General features: G+C 35.9%; 1 long non-coding RNA gene across 1 annotated transcript; it reads left to right on the top strand.

Moving 5' to 3' along the window:
- The first annotated feature begins 4914 nt into the window (after window positions 1-4914).
- LOC111026446 lies at window positions 4915-18219 on the top strand. Its single transcript, XR_002603696.1, has 3 exons — window positions 4915-5105; window positions 6378-6661; window positions 17915-18219. It is a non-coding gene; the product is annotated as an uncharacterized LOC111026446 (long non-coding RNA).
- The last annotated feature ends 1611 nt before the right edge of the window (window positions 18220-19830 follow it).

The following is a 19830-nucleotide window of genomic DNA, read 5'->3' as shown; positions in this document are numbered from 1 at the left end:
AAAATCTGGAGGCTTCTGGAGTCTTATTATCAGAATCTATAAATAAAATAAAACAAATAGAGACTACATTGCCCCTTGCTCCTAATGTAATTGGAGAAACAATATCAAACAAACTGAAAAATGTTTTGATAAAAAATAATGGGTTCAAAGTTAAAAAAAAATATATCTGCTATTCTAGACGGTGAAAATACAACAAGTAGAGATAGTATTCTGGAAGACCTAACTTTAAATGATATGGTTCATTTCAACTATGCCCCTGTTACCCTGTTACTTCTGTAGACGTTGAACGAAGTTTTTCTTCATACAAAAACATTCTATCTGACCGCCGTCGCAGCTTCCTGTTTGAAAATCTTAAGAATCATTTAATCGTGAAATGCAATAATATGTGCACAAGTGAAAAAAAATATGAAATATTTTTCGTTAAATTATTTTAATTTATGCTTTTATTGATTTTTCAGAATAATTACATCAGGAAGCGGTTACATTCACAATTCTATTATGTTCATAATTAATAATAATATTTATTTTTATAATACATTTTGTTCACTTATCTAAGTACATTTTTTAGAGTTTTTAGGTTATTTTTGAACTTTTGTGTATTTTGTAGGTCATTAAAATACTAGCTCTAATAATAACATATAGTATATACTCGTTTGCAGATTACAAGATAATGTATCAGAGATAATGAATAATGGTATAATATGGATTGTTTGGAAAGCCAAAGGTCCCACAAGGATACGACAGGATTTTCACTGGAATACCGAGTGATATGTGTTTGACCTAATGACATCGGATAGAAATGATCAATGGAGGAGAATATCATAGAAATGGCAAAATACTTAAATGGTCTGTTTTGGGCCTAAGAAGAAGAAGAAGAAGAAGAAGAAGAATGAAACGATCATCGCTTCCGTCATCGGACAAGACCTGCAGTATGCGACGGTAGCATGTGAGCTCGGGTCTGGTGCGGATACGTTTTTGGGGGACAGGAATTCCGATTTAGCGTTTTTTTGCTGGACCGGACTCTTCAATCTTCCACGTCCGTATAATATCTCATAGTGAGTACACGCAACACACGTGTAAAGGAAACGCTCACACACACGCATGTACCTATATACTTTTGGCGACCGGACTGCGCGGCCGCCGACAGAGCCGGTTTTTTATATTTTTTTCGCCGGCTCCCGGGCACCGCGCAGTTCGCGCTTTGCTATATACCCGTACCTACTACAACTACACACACAAACACACACACACACACACACGCACACACACACACACAATACGCCTGCACTAAACCTGTTGAAAACCGTTTCGAACACACACCCCGATCGTCGCGATACAATAATGACCTTATATACCCGTTTTTTTTTTTTTTTCTAAACGACTGCCGGACGCTGATTTACGGTAAATGCGTTCAACGCGTACTTACCAACGCGATCTCGCGCGAGCTCGTGCACACACGCACACACTGGCGTGCGCGCGACCGCGAGAGGAAGAAAAAACTCGATAATATTCCTATCGGACTGCGGGGAAAAAAAAAAGAAATCGAGTCCTCGGGACTTAACATATTATACTGCACATTCAACATGTTACACTCGTGTTGTCAGTGAAACCAAACCCATCGGAGCTCACGTGTACCTCTATAGACTATAATATGTACGAACGAAACGTTTGTGGAAACCTATATATATAATAATAATAATAATAACGCCATAATAATGTGGTCAGTTGTACACCTCTATATTTTTTTTTTATTATTCGGTGAAAATGCTTCGACAGCACATGTTTTTAGCCTACATTTAATTAACACACTTAGAAAAAATGTATTAATATACATCACATTTTAGTACAAATATTGATACATAATTTACATGCGAGTCACTTTGGTGTATTTGCAGGAAAAAGTTTACCGATCACAACTGTATTCTCAATGATTTCATCTTTGAGGGCTCGGTGGAGTGAGAGAGGATTTTTGAGTATCTCGCGAATCGTATACTATGAGCACAGTTCTTCATATTTGTTTCGAAACCCTCGACCGAATGGACGAGAGGATATGTGCCCGTGTAGTGGTATGAACCGCGATCGACACCGTGTACCAACATATACCTACCTATATTACACATTTCTACACGTCCTACATATAATATAATATATTATGATACGCTGTCATATATATACACACACATATATATATCTGTTGTGCACGTGACGTAGGTATATAGTAGTATATAGTGTAATGACTGAGGTCGTAATTAAGAAGCGAATTGTGTTGGGCCAGCCGACCTGTCGGCCGCGCGGATTGCCTTTCGCTAATCTAATTTTAGCGCTCATTTTGATTATCGGTCGAGCGCGGCGACCGTTGCGCTGCCCCCGCGACGCGCGCCAATAAATATACGTGCCCAGCATGCCGTAAATTAAACGCGTATCGCCGCACGACTCCTGCTCCTGTAGCTACGATCCTTTATGTAAGCGCGACTCGGTCTCATATAATACAACGATACGATAATATTATTAGCAACAAAGTATAACGAATACGATATATTGTCTATTATATTACCCCGCCTGCACCGTCCGATTTGGCTAAGAATTTATTTTCAGCCGAAGCAGGGTATACAGGAGCCGGTGCGTTTTTAGTACAACGTTTTCGTGTCATCATTTATTACTACAATTCGACCAAGCCTGATTATCCAATTATTCGTACGTACGAGATGGATAGACGAGTGAAAACCCGCAATAAAATAAAATGTGATATAATAATATGTAGGTTTCCAAAAAATATTTGAGGGATAATTAGAGTTTTCACCTAGGAAAATCCATCACCGCTCCATGCTATATAACTATGCAGTGGCGAATATAGACATTTTCAATGGCGGTGGAAAGGAGTGGTGATATATACAAATATATATGTAAGTCATATACAGACATTTTTACGTTTTTATATATAAAAAAAAAACCAAGAGGGGGTGGTTATTACAATATTAGTAATATTAAATAGGTAACCTATGACAGCCGTCTTGCGACTTGATCTCTAATGATATTACAAACAACCAATGAGAGTACAATATGCTATAGCCTTATTTTTTGTTTTGATTTGTTTCCATTAATGTCGTATTGAAAATAATATTATTGTACGTTTCAATAAGTTAAGACTCTTAAAAATCAACTTTAGAAATAAATATTCGCCTAGACGCACGTCACTAACAGTCGTTATTAAAATATATAATAAGGAGGTGCAGGAGCTAGACGACAGCTGTTTTTAAACTTTAACTTATGTAAGTACGAACAATACTGTAGTTTAATAGGTACTGAGATAGGGATCTTTCAAAAGATACACAAAATTGAGATGACAATTAACAATTCATACTATTTAATTTACTTTTATTATTTAAAAAAAAAAAAAATCACAAAAATATGAAACACAATCAAACATACGCGCTTCTCTGGAGGAGCCGCACTCCGCTTCTACCGCGGTGCTTAAGTGCTTAAATTTAATTTTACAATGTACTGCCTCAGCTCATTTGATCGATTGGCCTATTATTATTAAGGATATTATGTATACTGTCTCTAATTTGTATTGTTGGATTTAACTTTTGTGTGTATCAAACTGGGTAGCACACAGCCAGAAGTCTGCTCTTCGTATGAATTTTGAATTAGTGCACTCAATTGGTTACTAATAGGTCACTAACTAATGATATAATTTTTTGTGGAAAATTCTGACACAGCGTAGACGACCATATTATTAGTAAATACTAATTAATGACAGTGACGGTTAGTGAAAAAAAATCAAAACGATTATGATAACCACGATGGTAGTATTATGATTATCGAAAAGACGTTGGCAATTATAATTATTACTCTAAAACAATATATTGTGGTTAACTCGAGAGAAGATAAGTGAGCGAGGAGTTTTGAACCCCCGCAACACAGCCCGAGGAACCAGCGTTCCATAAACAAATAATTAATCGCACATTAAAAAGGGGGTCGGAGTACGATGTAAATAACATAAACGTATATATATATATATATATTAAACCCTGCAATCGTCACGTAATAATTAATCACTCGTTTTATTTCGTATCATTATTATATACCGGATCCTCGTAATTTACGACGTACATACGAGTCAGCTGCTGCAGAGATGGACGGCACGCCGCCGCCGTGTCTTTTACACACGTCGTATTCGGCGGTCGACCTGTACGCAGCAATATAATGTTATAACAATAATATATAATAATCGTGTATGCGGTCATGACGTTATAAATATTCCGGGGGCGGCGGTGGCGGGGAGGACCACTGCTGATGCTGCTGCACCGCACAGAGTGGACTCTATGGCGAACGAGATCGGACTTGTGAAAACTACACCCCTAGGACAGCAGCGGGGCGCCGGGCAACATATTATTATTATTATAAACGAAAGCCCTTCCCATTTCCGTATGCAGACAACGGTTTCTAGGTCAAACACACACACACACACACACACACACACACACACTGGCGCACGCGCTCAATAAACAGTGTACATGTGTATGTATAATGTTATAATGATATGCGTGTGTATTTATATACGATATTGTATATATTATAATTTATAATGTTTTATGCACTTGCACCGGTTCCGCGCGTACGATGTGCCCCTCCCCCCACCCTATTCACCGCACCGAACTCTACCCCACCACAATGTGCACACATTAATATATATATATATATATGTGTGTGTTAAATACTCCTTGAGCGTATATATAAATAATATTATTATGTCCATCGAATGTATATACGTACGTGTGTGTATATACACGACCACGGCAGGTGACTGGGTAAAGGGGGAGTGGAGGGGGCGTTCATTTGAATAAAATTTAAATAGCGGCGGCGGACCCGCGCGATCCGTGTAAACCTTACCGTAGGTCAGTTTTGGCCCGACCGCCGCGGTAGTTCAAATATTAATATAATAATATATGTAAATCCACACACAAGCGTGCCCGCGTGCGCGCAAACGCACATCACAGCAGCAGCGAACGATTTAACGATTTATAATCACAATCGCAATGAACGTTTATGATATAATACCTCCGTCACTGCTGCATTGTCATTGTCGTCATCGTCGTCAGTGGGTATAATATATTATAATACATTTATTACGAATATCATCGTGTATCGTCGCTTTGACGTGGCGATCGCCGGGACTATAATGATTTAAAACTATTGTGAGGCATTATATTGTTATTATTATTATGTTGTATTATTATATTATATTACTATTATTACGTCGTGCACATCATTTACGGTATACCTAACCTAACCGGCGTTTATACGGATACCATTGCACTACTACATCGAGTGATGAATTGAAAATTTAAAAAAAAGTGTACCGCAAATTCACGCCGCTTTCGTATTCTGCGACCGAGCCGACGATGAACAGTTTTGCAGACCGCGGATCTGTACAAAATATGGTAAACACTATGATGATATATGTAATGAAACCGCGCAGTCGTATCCAGGGGGATGGTGGGACGAAAATTAATGTTCGACAAATTTTATCCGAAAACGATTTATTAATTAACTCTTTTTATTGTTTAACGGCTCTCTGGGTGGTAGGGGGGGGGGGGTGGCCGAGTGTAGCTGATGAGTAAAAATCTTTCGATACATACATATTATACGTACACACGCATGTATTATTATTATTATTATAAGCAGGACACACACCTATTTATCTACGCCTACCTTCGCGCGGTTTACACTTCGCGTGTAGGCATATATACCTATACAGGTATTATATAGTATATTATTGTTGTTGTTAGGTGTGTGTGTGTGTGTGTGTGTGTGTGTGTGTGTGTGTGTGTGTGTGTGTACGACAAAGCGCGAGCGGAAGAGCTGCTGCAGGACTACGAGAGACGACACGACGAGATCGAGAATCTTTCGATGGTGAAACGACGATAACGCGTTTATACTGTACGGCTATTAGTTTTACCGCTTTTGAAACCTTCGCGAGATAAACACACTTTAAATGACAAAAAAAAAAAAAAAATAAGAAAAAACCCATCACTACCTACCTACTACGCTTTTTACAAAAACCTGTTTCTCTCTCTTTATTATACATTTATCAGTGTGTGTATGTGTGTGTGTTATATCCTTCGTTATAATATTATATGGGTACCAACGGATTATATACGATTATCTTACTAATACATCTATATCTACAAAGTCGACCGAGCAAATTTTGTTTTCACGCCAAAGAGTACACATAGAGTACACATAATATACTGTATATTCTTAACAATCTTAACGACGCACGGAAACAACTATGTACCTATATATATTATGTACTCAAACTTGTGAACCGAAAGGCGGCACTGAAGATTGTATACATTTTATTTTTTTTACAGCAATTAAAATTGTTTCCCTCGACCTGCTCTGATACGATCGAATTTTTTCGAGAAATCGTTCGAGATGTACATCAATAGAACTCGTCGTCAAACCGATGTGCAATAACAGCGATGTATATTATGTAATATAGACTTCCAAAAAATGTCACACAGCTCAGTGTGACGATTATAATTAATATCACCACAACAATGAACGGAAATTGAAGTCGAAGAAAGACACACGGGTCAATTTATACTGAAGGAGTTGTCGATCATATTATTGTTATGCAACAATAATCATTATTGTAAGTCAATATTATTATTATAGCAACGAATAATAATTAGATTTTAGCAAATGAATTTTAACAATAATTTAATGTGCAGAAATCGACTGTTCCTTCCAACTCGAAATCAACTATACACACACACACATGTATATATTTTATTTTTTTTTTTTTGATCTCAATTTTAACATCTGCAACAGCGGACATTAGTTACAATTCGTCATTTTTGTATTAAATTGAGTTATATAATTTAGTTTGATCCAAGAATTTTAAAAACTTGTGTGATGGTGTCCGAGTGCTGCATCTAGAGGTGTTGGGGACGTCGAGGCTGCTGAGTATGTACTTGAGGCATCCTGTAATGATGCGGTTGACTGAGAGTTTGATTCCGCAAGTATTTCACTTTGGCTTTTCCTCCTTTTGCATGAGGTAACCGGATGTGGCCGATGCGGAGTCTGTTGATAAATATAATATGTTTATTGCATGTATCAAAACTTGTGAACTAAAATGCGCGCCAAAGAATGAATAACTTTTTTTTTCTCAACAATAAAAATCATTTTCCTCGAAATGCTCTGATACTATCAAAGTTTTTCGAAAAATCGTTTAAGATGTATCTACAGAACGCGTTCTGAAAAATTCTCGTTTCGAGTAGGTATACTAAAATAATACAAGCTTCTTAGAGGCTAACGTGCGTTGGACATGCAGTTTGCGTTTCACATTATTAAAACTGCAGGAATAGGATGCGTCGCGAATGCAGCATTATATAGGTGCTGCAAGTCGGATCGCTGTGCCTGACACGGCCGTGTCGTCGGACGCTTGTGTGACGTGCACAATATAATTTAACCCGCAGATCTAATGATATTATTATAATATACTAGAGAAGCCTCTCGGTATATTGCGTGCACCTGTACCTATAGTATGGATACAAGTGACTGCCCGACGTTCACACCGCGGGATACGCGTTGGACGAGTGGGACGAGACGAGCGTGTGTGTCATATTATTTAGTACGGCGTTTCTGTACATTTAGGTATAGGTATTTTGCCGCCGAAGCAGAGATATAATATAGGAGGGTTTTATAATTACGGGGTTGAGACGCGTCAGGTTTATGAATGCGCATGCGTGTGAGTGTGTAAGTCGTGCTGTCACAAACACACACACACATTTTATATGTATATATTACGAATACCTACACAAGTCCGTAACGTTATTATAACCGGAACGGACGTACGTCAGACGCGTATTAGCCGTTGGCCGTTTGCTATATTCAATGTATATTATATTATTATATTGTGGGTATACTTCACGGGCTGAGATCGTAAAACTCGGGCGCGCACTTTGCGTTAAGGGTATGCACGTAATAATATATTATTATTACTATATATAATATGTGAGCATGGGAAATAATAAAATTCGCCGAACCGAATAATGAACGGGAATGAAATAAAAAAAATCACGCAGGAATAATACAACACCACTCGCTGACGTCATTTTTCGTACGAGGGATCTGCAGGAGGTGCTCAAGTATATTATCAATATTCCCAAAAATATAACAAAAGGAACTTAGGTATGTGGAATGGAATACACAGTCAAACACATACTAACAGAATGACGAAAGTTCAAAAACTAGGAGGAGCCCTACAACCAGACCTCCAATCAAATATTAACACCATCGAATCCCTTGAGGAAAATATAGAGCTATACAACTCAATATAAGAACTAATTTTGATGTAAAATATATAACTGCAAATACGATGTCAACTAGACTATATAATGGCCAAGTAGCCAATGCAGGTAACTAAAATATCAATAAAAAAATTGAAAACAAGGAAATATTAAAAATGAACAGGTGACGCATTATGGTGTAAGCGTAAAAACCCGAAACGATAGAGCCGGCTGCTCCTCTGCAGATCGAAAACAAATTTGTACTGACTAAATGTTCGCTACTGAAATCCGACGAGCCTATAAATACATATATGTAACGGATCACGGTCGTGGTGCTTGGCACCGTTACAAACCATTAACAAAAAGATAATAAGTAAAATAATATGCTTACTGGACATATTATACTACAGTAATCCGTGCACATGTGCACATCATATTATATTATGCAATAATTTTAACACTAAATAAGAAACACACACCGTGTCAAGTTCAAGAGTTCTGGGCCAACAGTGAGAAACTCCGGATGACTCTATACACTCGAAAGCCTTTCGTAATAATATACTAAATGATATAATGTTTAGTTGAGATTGTGCAGTAGGTAGATTGGCAGGAGCAAATATATTTTAACAGATCATCATTTGAGCTTTATTTTCTGCCTATATTTTCAATGAAAATTATAATTAAAAGGACTCATTTGAAGAGGCTGGAGCCGTGAAGCTGAAGAACTCTATTTTTGCATAAACTTAATTATTTACACGAACAAAGGCTTATATTATTATATTGTAAGTTGTAGAAAAAAATTTTAATTAACTGACTTGAATACAATAAAATAGTATTTCCAAGAATATATAATATTATATATTTTGAATATTTTGAATATTAATTAATATATTTTATGAAAAAATATAAATATATTATAATAGGTAAGTGCCCATTATGCATAAAGTGCTAAATATGGGCACTGTGTAGATTTCAGGGGGCTGTAATTTTATTTTTGAGAGGCCTTAGTTCTAATATGAACCCTCGTACAGCTCCATCAGTCAGTGTAGTGTATAGGTTCAACAGTAGTTATATTCTAATACTTTTATACATAATGTAGGAATTATACTGCTGATGCAGCGGATTAAATATTATACTTCGAAAATCAGTTGAGACGGCTTAAGGACGAGAAAAACAAACGTGCTATACAAAATGAATCCGAAAATCCTGAGGCCAATAATGTATACAGTGAAACTTTTAGACACGATTTCGTATTTTCTGCCTGAAAACGCATTGTGCGTCTGACCGTATGTGACCGGTCCACGGACAAAAAATACGCATTATACCGCTGATACCTGTAACACTACGGCTGCCGATCGTTTTCCCAGCACGTCCACTTCGATATACGTTACAATCATTATATTATTATTATTACATAATATAAATGATTATTACGAAATGCGAGAGAATAAAAATTTAATAACGTCGTGGTGGAGCCTACTGTACTGAAAACTGCGTACAAATAATTATGTATGTTATGTACCTATATGTATCTCTTAATAACGAATAATAATAGTAAATTATTTTCGGGCTCCCGTGTATTATAATTTATAATACAAGACGTAGGTATATTGTAATCTATAACGTCATAATAATATATAATACTCAATAATATCACGTGTTGGGGTCGCATTTAAAAAAAAAAAATTAAAAAAAACTAAGTGCACCCGCGACGACGGCGGCGTCCAGGTATTCGAAATATTTCCGAGTTGGCCAAAATCCGTGTGTGCCGCCTCCGTCTCGGCATCAGCAGCAGCAGCAGCACCAGAGGGGTGGCATTCCGCGCCTGCCGCATAACAATATCATCTAAATAGGTAGACGATAATATTATTATGTATGTGTACCTATATACCTGTAATAATGAAATAATGTTATATCGTATTATATGGTACCTACGTGTAATAATAATATATTTATCGGGTATGCGCGACGTACCGGCGGAAGAGAGGGGGAAGAAAATAACAAAGAATTTTAATAACAACTCGGTGTGGGCGGCGGGACCCGCTGCTGGAGATCAATTAACCGAGTCGCGCGTATCTATCGTACAGCGTATTATGTACACGCCGCAGACGGAGTGGCCGAGGCGGAGGGCGCGGACGGACCGAAAACCCTTCCGGCTAATCCGCGTGTAATAATTTATCGGGGCGCGAGGGCGCGCGCCAGCTCGACCCCGGCCTGACGGACCTATATATAGCGATGACCACGGGCGACAACGACCACGACCGCGGTTCTGGTGTGTACCTGCGATATATTATTATTATCAGGTATGTGTACACGCGGTGCGACTGCGGGCATTACGTTGTTATTAGGCATCGTGTATAAAATTCGATTTACTTTTACGTCGCACGCGCTTACGTTTATTTTATTATTTTTATTTTTTTTAATTGTTCCACGAACCACTCTCCGTTTTGCTCCGCGTAAAACGTTATGTATCATAACTATTTTCTATAAGCATTTACCTCAGTGGTTCTCAACCGGTGTCTCGTGATGATGGAGTACTGCAGAGACGTGTGCCGCCAAAATATTGTTTATTTGTATTGAATATAGGTGAAGGTTCGGAGAAAAAAATATTTATGCCATTATTATGGCATTATGACGTGATTGTTGAAGAGACGGATCAGAAATACAATAATTGCGAAGATAGTTTATGGAAAAAAAATAATAATAATATTAAGTCATAGAGGCATATACAATATACATAAAAAATCATGACGACCCCCCTCCCTCCCAAAAAAAAGTAAGGCGTGTGCTTGAGGTGGATGAGTTAAATAAGTCAGTTGAAAACTAAATATACATAGTTTATACACTGATTAACAAGTGACAAATAAGAAAAATAATACATTTTAAATACTGTGTATATTAATAATACAAAGATTTCATAATTTAAATTCACATTATAATTTCGTAAAAAGACATAATTTTTTTTTATATATAGCAGTTTAACGAAACTGAAAGATGTTTAAAAATGAACACTGTTTAGATCTAAAATATGTACCGAATATGTAATAAAATTAACAAAGATTTTGTATTTAATTTGGTGATGTCAATATTTAATTTCCTACATTAACAGTATTCATTTTTCTAAAATATTTGTTTACTTGTATACAGTTTAAATACTTCAAGGTTATTAGCCACGTTCTCTATTTACATATAAGTTTATAATTGTTGCTTTTTCAAAAACTGTATGGTATGTATATTATAGAGATATCCAGATCTAGCGTTTATTATATATGTACCAGGTACATTGTATTTATGTATGTATGTATATATGTATAAATAGGTAGTTTATACAGACATACGCGAGTGATAGTGAAATTCTACGAAATTTCGATTCGTATAGTTTTTCCGCCATCAAGGATATACGTAATAATAAATAATTATAGTGTGTTGTTGCAAATCACTACAGGAGTGCTAAGGATGCCCAGCACCCTGAATTTAAATGCTAGCGCCCCGAATCCCGTAATTATCTCGAATAATAATTAAAAATCTTGGACACGCGCACCAAGTATATGGGTCAAGATGGTCCACTATCGGGTTGATCAATTATTATCCATATCGAACGATATAACATAGGTAATCGTCAATAATGAAACTGTTTAAAATAAAAAATGCTGAAAACAACTCGTGAAGGTACTTAATTTTAATTAAATTTATAGTATAGTAATTAGTATCACTTATCATCAAATAAAAATAATTTGCTTTGCATAAAATGTACATATTATTATAATTTATAACTGATTTAAATGTATAATTATTTTGATTGGATATAGAAAACTTAACGGAGATGGTAAATGGTAAATGAGGAGTTTGAGGGTCACGGGTCTGTTTCCTCCAATATTTGTTTGGTGTTTGAGCCCCCCTAACATTTTTCGATGTTTTGTGAGAAAAATACACACACTGAAGGAGCACCGCGCACACGGACGATCCCGTGTACGGTATACCGCGGTATATGACGTGTAACCAATAATTCACCATACAGAGCTAACTATGCAATAATATATAATATTATATTATAATTTATATTGTTGCATTCGTGTAAGGCGACTATAATATTGTATATACACATATACATGTATATATATATACTAACCCCGAGTTGGTGTAAAACAGACAAAGGACATCTTATATATTTTATTACAGTCGGAACCGACTCGATGCGGCCTACAATTTTAGGACACTATGCGGTTGTCGCTTCCAGTCCCGAAGACGATTTGTTTATGTTTCCGTTTCGTTATAAAACTGTACACACACACACACACACACACACACACACACACACACATATAGAGAGAGAGAAAGAGAGACCAAGTCGCGTGTACTAAGCATATCCGACGATGCGTACCTATATACCACGATGTTTAAGCGACCGCCATATCGAACCATCGAATCTCGGTATAAACTGGTTTTCCGTACGGTACGATATTCGTCAATTATACATTGGTATAAAAATATTTATATATAATATTTAATGCACACATGATTCGTTTTTCGTTTTTAAATATTACATTTTATGTAGCATTCAAGTCTTATAATAATAACAATACTATATAGGTCCGGATAATATTGTGGAAATGACTTAAAACGGCAAGCGGTTATTATTATACAAACGAATTGAATGTACTGCACCAAAGGCAAACGACCATTACCACCGTGTAAGTAATAAACATAATATCGTATACGGGAAACGCAATTTTCTACCGAGGACACTTACTATTACAGAAAACATAACGTTTTCGAAAATATTTATTTTACACGCTTGATTTTAGTCGTTATACAAAACGAAGCTTTTGAAAAAGGTATATTTTTTAATTATTTTTTTAAGTTTTTTACTCTTTTGAATAACCACATTAATTTATAGTTGCATATTCCAGAGCAGAATATTATTGACTTTAGATCGAATTCTATCTATAAAAATGGAATTTTAAACAAATTATATACCTACTAGTTATAACTTACAAGTATTTATAGTTTAAATGAGAGGTCTAGAGGTCCACAATTTTAAGATAAACCACTGCATTACCACACCATCGCTCCACTGTAAACTTTAAATTCTTAAAACTCATATAAAAACTACTTACAGCAAGTTAGATTTTTATATCGAAGTACGCCTAACAATTTTCCGATTTAAAATGATGAATTGAATGTCGTTAAAAAAAACCAAGCAATTTAAAAACAATAATGATAAAAAAAAAAGTAAAATATAAAGACTTGAAATTATGGAAATAAAAGAATCACTCGGTGCAGTAGTCTAATTTAATTATTATTGTGTGCTGCAAGGCAACAATCAAAAACGGGGTATTTTCAATTTTTTTCCATAAGCTCTACTTATTCGTTATACTTACATGATATTATGTGGTTGTCGGTTGGAGGGATTTGGAAGTGCGTACACGGAGTGATTATAACAAAAGTGAAAAAAATTGTAAAAGTTAATTTTTTAACTCTGGCCTACTGCAGTAATAAATCTAATTTCGAATCGTATTAATTATTGCGAAACTCACCAACAGGATTACCTGCACGGCTTGGCTTAAATTTGCAAACGCAAAATTAGCTACTTATTAAAACAAATTTAAGAAAGAAAAAAACGGCTACGACACGTTTTAAATAAAACGTTTCTTTCACGTAGGTTAGATAATAACATTATACGCGTCTGAATTTAAGTTTGGCGATAGCAAGTTTTGCACCAAAACCGCATTTTTCCAACTCGTTTTGGATTAAAAAACAATACAGTTACAGAGCATTGAAATTTTTTTTTAATTTAATGTCATTTTAAATAGTAGGAATACATGTATAACTCGATTTTAAACAAAGTTGGTAAATATCACGTTTTGAATTGTAATTAGTAAAGACACAAATTTTATTCGGCTAAATATATATTTGTAGATGGAAAAAGCCACCGACATTTAAACAAAATTGTGAACGTTTACTGGAAATAATTAATGTTATGTAGACTTTGGAAAAACATAATATTTTATCTCGATACCTCTGAGTATCACCACCTCGCTATAACCAAATACCAAATTTCTCGGATCATGATTATTCATGAATATATTATAATTTAGTACCGGTATACATTTTCGACTTGACATAATATAATAGGTGCAGGTAATAATTAAAATTGGCATGATGATATTGTCTAGGTCGTTTAAGTCTCTAAGATAAATTAATTCTAATATTTCTAAAATTAATTCTACATATTGGACAATTTGTGTTTCGAAAAAAACTGAGATTAGTGGGTCAGATAATCTATATTAAATTAATTGTTACATAGTTTGAACAATTCGCGTTTCTGCAATAATATGTGGCATATACTTTTGGTTTTTTTATATAAGTATTTAAAAGACGTATCTTATCACAACTGCTTCACAGTGCGTGCATGTTTTGTTTGTTTATTTTAATATATTTATATTTCGTTCGTTCACAGCTATTGTAGTGTCGAAATAGTTTTAAAAAACATTGTTTCGTCGAGCGTCAAAGAACATACTCGACCCTTCGCTGTATAATGTGTACATTGTAGGTATATATTAATATATTCTTACTACCACGACATATAATAATATACTCTTCGCTAGCAGCAGATGTATTGTGTATAATATACTTAAGAGTGACTATAATCAATTATTTGTTTTATTGGGTGCCTATATTATTATTTTATATTTCAATAATGTGTGCACCGCCAGTAGCTGCAGCAGGATTCACTTAATGAACTCCACACTTTTACTGTCATCGCCGTCGGATTCGTTAACAATATTACTGTGCAATGGCATTCGAATATTATTAACGAAAAACTAGTTCGTTTATAATAATATAGATATTATACATTATTACAATTATAATATATAGGCAGTGGCTGTGAATTTTTTAATTCTGAAGCACAAATAGAATATCAGGCGTACATATAAGTAGTGCCGAGTAGGTACCTGTATACGTTTTAAACACGACGAAACTATCAAACCGGTCACACAGTAAAGATACTTCATTGCAATGTATATTACATTATTACTATATCGTTTATTATTTCTTAAACGTTTCCATTTTCGTCGAGCCGCGCGGTAATAATAATATGAAGTTTATAAATATATAAAAAAAACATATTATACCTATCTATGTGTTATATACATATAGTTATATGTATATATTTAGATGCGCGCGCGCGAGATGTCCTTCGTTTATCGTTAAGCTTTCTCTCTTGTATATCCATCGTATCCATAGAGGTTTAAGTCGCCCGCGGATACCCATTTGATTTTTTACGAATCGTTATCCGCTAGTTTTTTTTTTATTACAAAAAAAATTTCGGAAAAATGTTTGTTTACGAAATACTACGCTCCGGAGTGTCGTAAACGCGTGTTGTTTAATTGATGTTTAAAATGACTGTGTTGTTTTGGATTGCAGCACGGCGTGGTTCACCCGACCATCGATGAATGCAGAATATTTGTTTTTTATGAACAATTTATACGCGGTATTGTTTTCTTAGTCGGTCACTGTATTTGGTGTTGTGGCGTTTTTTTTTTTTTAATTAGCTTTAATGCACACACAAGTGGAGTCTTGATAACTCGAATTTCAAGGGGAGTGAGACTAATTTAATTTTCGAGTTTTATTTATACCTCGTACAAATCTTAAGTAAAACGCTTCAAGGGGCTAGAAAAAAATTCAAGTTGTCGAGGTTTACGTGTTATCGAGATGCTTAATAAAATTTGAATTCGGCACATATAATATTATAATTTATAATAATATCAGCAGTTACTCATCTGCATTTTTGCTCTTCCATCTCCGCTCTCTGGTGTAAACACATTAGGTATAATATTAAAGTATATCAATAATTCGAGTGGTTCCGTATTCGATATGAGTAATGTTTTTTTTCATCTGAACGGAGTTTAATAAAACCGAAATCACACAATTAAAAAATTAAAAACACAAAATCACCAGCTATCGTCAACTCGCATCATATTCTCATGGACGCAGGCGACATATTAGCAATCGTAATTTCCTGGTGTCCACGTTGTTTGTATAATAATATTATATATCTGCCGCCTATATATATACAGAAAAAAAAATATCGTATAGTCCAAGTGCCAATAATATATTATAATATACACTTTGATACAGCGAGGTTGGTGCGTGGGGGCGGGGGCAGCTTATAGTCGTCGTGTGAGAGCTGAATTTGTAATTGTATGTGTGTGTGTGTGTGTGTGTGTGTGTGTGTGTGTGTGTGTGTGTGTGTGTGTCAGTCGTTATCTGTACGCAGCCATCTCCTCTACACGGCTAGTGGAGTGAAAGCCGCTCGAGACAAGCAGACAACGATAATAATATGTACGGCCCGCGTGTCGGATTGTCGCCATGATGCCCGAAACGCATCGGTGCAGCAGAAGGCGGTGGGAGCTGGGAAAGACCGATGACCGAGTATGTGGTAACGAAACCGAAACCGCGTGTAACGTACGATACGTCCTGGCTGGTCGGGGATATATTATAATGGAGCTGGTACCCACATTATTATTTTAAAACGCCGCCGCCCGTCTTCAGCTGGTTTCGGTGGGTCCACGGAGGACCTGCAGCAGGAGATGTTTATCTACGTCCTTTTTATGCGCGACGGGTCCGGAAAGGTGTCTGGCCGGCAATATTAATAATAATAATATTGTAATCGTCATCGGTATAATATTTTATTATTATAATACAGTGCTCATATACCCACTAGGTCCGTGAGCAGAGGAGGAGGAGGAGGCGGCGGAATTTTTTCCACCCGTCGTCTCTGCTGCTGCAGTTTATACAATATACATATAAAAGATACACAGTATTCGTTATTTTTCCTCGTTGTATAGCGTGTATTAAATTATTTTCTTGCCCTATAACCAAACCTATATCACAGTACGTTTTCACGTGACGATACGTAGTAGTTAGGTACCTATGTTTATAATATAATTATATTATATTATATACTACGAACGATAGCGCGTCAAAGAAGCGAAATATGTTGTCGTCATAAATAGAACGAGCCAACGAGGAAAAAATAAAAAAATGTAGTGTACGAAAAAAACAACTGACGCCCAGACCTCTGGGACGAGGCCATCTCCTAATCCGACGGATTATAATATATTATATTATATTGTATTATGCTCCGCGGGAGCCTTTCAAACGAGAGCCTTTTTCTCGTCGAGTGAAAGCGTCGTCACTCACATCCCACCACGCTCCACCATCGACGAAAACAATAATAGATAATAATAAAAAAAAATAATAATAATAACAGTAATTTAACGATAATAATGTTTTACTCTTGCAAGGGTGAGTGCGTTTACACGGGTGAAAACGTTTCTTATAGAAATGTATGGTAAGAAAAAAAAAATTGAGCATCAACGATACACCATTATAATATTAAATTATGTATAGGTACCTACCTACACTCGAACGGATAAACTGCATTTTACGAGGCGTGTATATCATATTATTATTATTACTTATGTATAATATCATAAACGTGCGCGGTCATTATATCTTTTGGACACGACCTGTCACTACGCAATTAATATACTGTTGTATATTATTATTATTATTATTATTATATTTTTCCTCTACTGTTGTTTTAGATCTTAGCTCCTGCTCCTGCAGCACATCAACAGAAGTCGTGTTTACATTATACTGGCTGTAAATGTATACGCAATAATACGAGACTCGGCCCCACAGCTTCCGACCTTAAACCTCAAACTGCAGTTGTAGGCATATTATACGTACAAATCGACAGCCTTGTTAAGAATACCTACGTCTTTTAAAATGTATTCAGAATACGTTCTTCAATATACTCGGTGTCATTTGTACATTTGAAGTAGGTATTCCTGTACTGTCTTTCTCAAAAGTATTTCAATACAAATAAAAATACATTTTATTAAAAGTACTACCTCTTCAAAATTCTTTACAATTAGGTACCTTATACATTTTTTTCAGTTTATTAAGATTGCTTAATTGGTTCAAGAACTTTAGATGTCACATACTCTACATGCACTTACCTATTATATTGTCAAGTCAAACTTCACTACTTCAGCAATGTAGATATGAATTTTAGGTGTTGTGTCATTTATGCGTATTTAACAACATCTTAAAAATTCTCGGGAGCATTATACGCGAAAGTATATACGTAACTATAAGCCGATAAGCGAAAAATGTAAGGGCGCTTCCGACACTGTAATAATAATTGCATAATATTGTACAATAACATGTTTGATGCAGTAAACGACGAATATTAGCTGCAGTTGTATTCAATGCACCCGAAAGTGTGTGCATACTTATAAATCAGTGTCAAGATATATGAACATGGTGCGTATTGCATCAACTTATTTTATTGGTGCAGCAGTATATAGATAATATTATTGTACGGTGTCGTTTTTGATTTTTAACATACCAACAAATTTGTTTTTGTGACCATAGCTCATTAGGTATATATAGTGTATACGAAGCGTACTGATTATCTCGTCATATTTTTATATATTTTATTATAAAAAAATCACAGAATTTCCTCAGTAGATGATAACAGCTAAAAATAAACAGCTCGACCCATCCATTAGAGCTATCCTATACGAATATGATATATGATATCTTATCACTTTATTATAATAAATTATGGGTCACAGTTTTGGAGAAAAACGATTTTCCTGCAGAGTGATGTCTATATATTGTGCTTGAAAATCGACCATATATACGTATTAAAGGGCGTACGCGTATAACATAATGTTCAAAATTTACGAATACTTACAAATTGTATTTATTTACTTAGCCAAGGCTGTACAGGTGTCGCCACCCCAAAAAAAATAACTATACAGTATATAGGTTTAGGTAGGTATGGGTTGCCCATAATACAGCTCGTGTACGAAAAAACGGTGTTCACACACACACACACACACACACACAAACACACACACACGCACGTGAACGAAATTAAAACGCATCACCTTGAGGTGACTATCTCGACGTGCACCGCGTCGGCAGTCGCCACCAACCGGTTATACCCGATACGCACCGCTGCCGATCGGTTTTGCAACGTACACACATGCGCGATATTCGCGTGTGTGTTGGCGTTTGTATGCGTGTGTGTGTGTGTGTGTGTGTTGTGATGGCGGCGGCGGCCTACAATAATTTTGCAATTTAATTGCAATTTTTTTTTTCATTTTTTTTTTTTTGTCCAATTTTAATCTTCCCACGGGCTATTTTTTGCGTGTGTACAACAGCGTGTGCATTTACGTACATATTACATACGTGCCACGGCCGAACGCACGTTGGTTGGAAGCCAAAAAAAATAAAAAAATAAAATGAATATACAGAAGAAGAAGAAATATAAAAGACCCGATCGCGCGGTGGCGTCGTCGTCGCCGTCGCCGTCGTCTGAAGGTATTTGCCTTTTAAGGGGGTTGGCCCCGCCGTCGTGTGTGTACTTATCTCTTGAAAACTGTATACATATACACATTTAGTGCGTACTGCAGTGGTGCTCGGGGCTTTACACCGTGGTTCGACC

The sequence above is a fragment of the Myzus persicae genome, unplaced genomic scaffold (assembly GCF_001856785.1).
Source record: "Myzus persicae strain clone G006 unplaced genomic scaffold, MPER_G0061.0, whole genome shotgun sequence".
Lineage (NCBI taxonomy): Eukaryota > Metazoa > Arthropoda > Insecta > Hemiptera > Aphididae > Myzus > Myzus persicae.
Note: the sequence above shows the minus strand (reverse complement) of the source record. Positions and strands in the feature narration are given on the sequence as shown.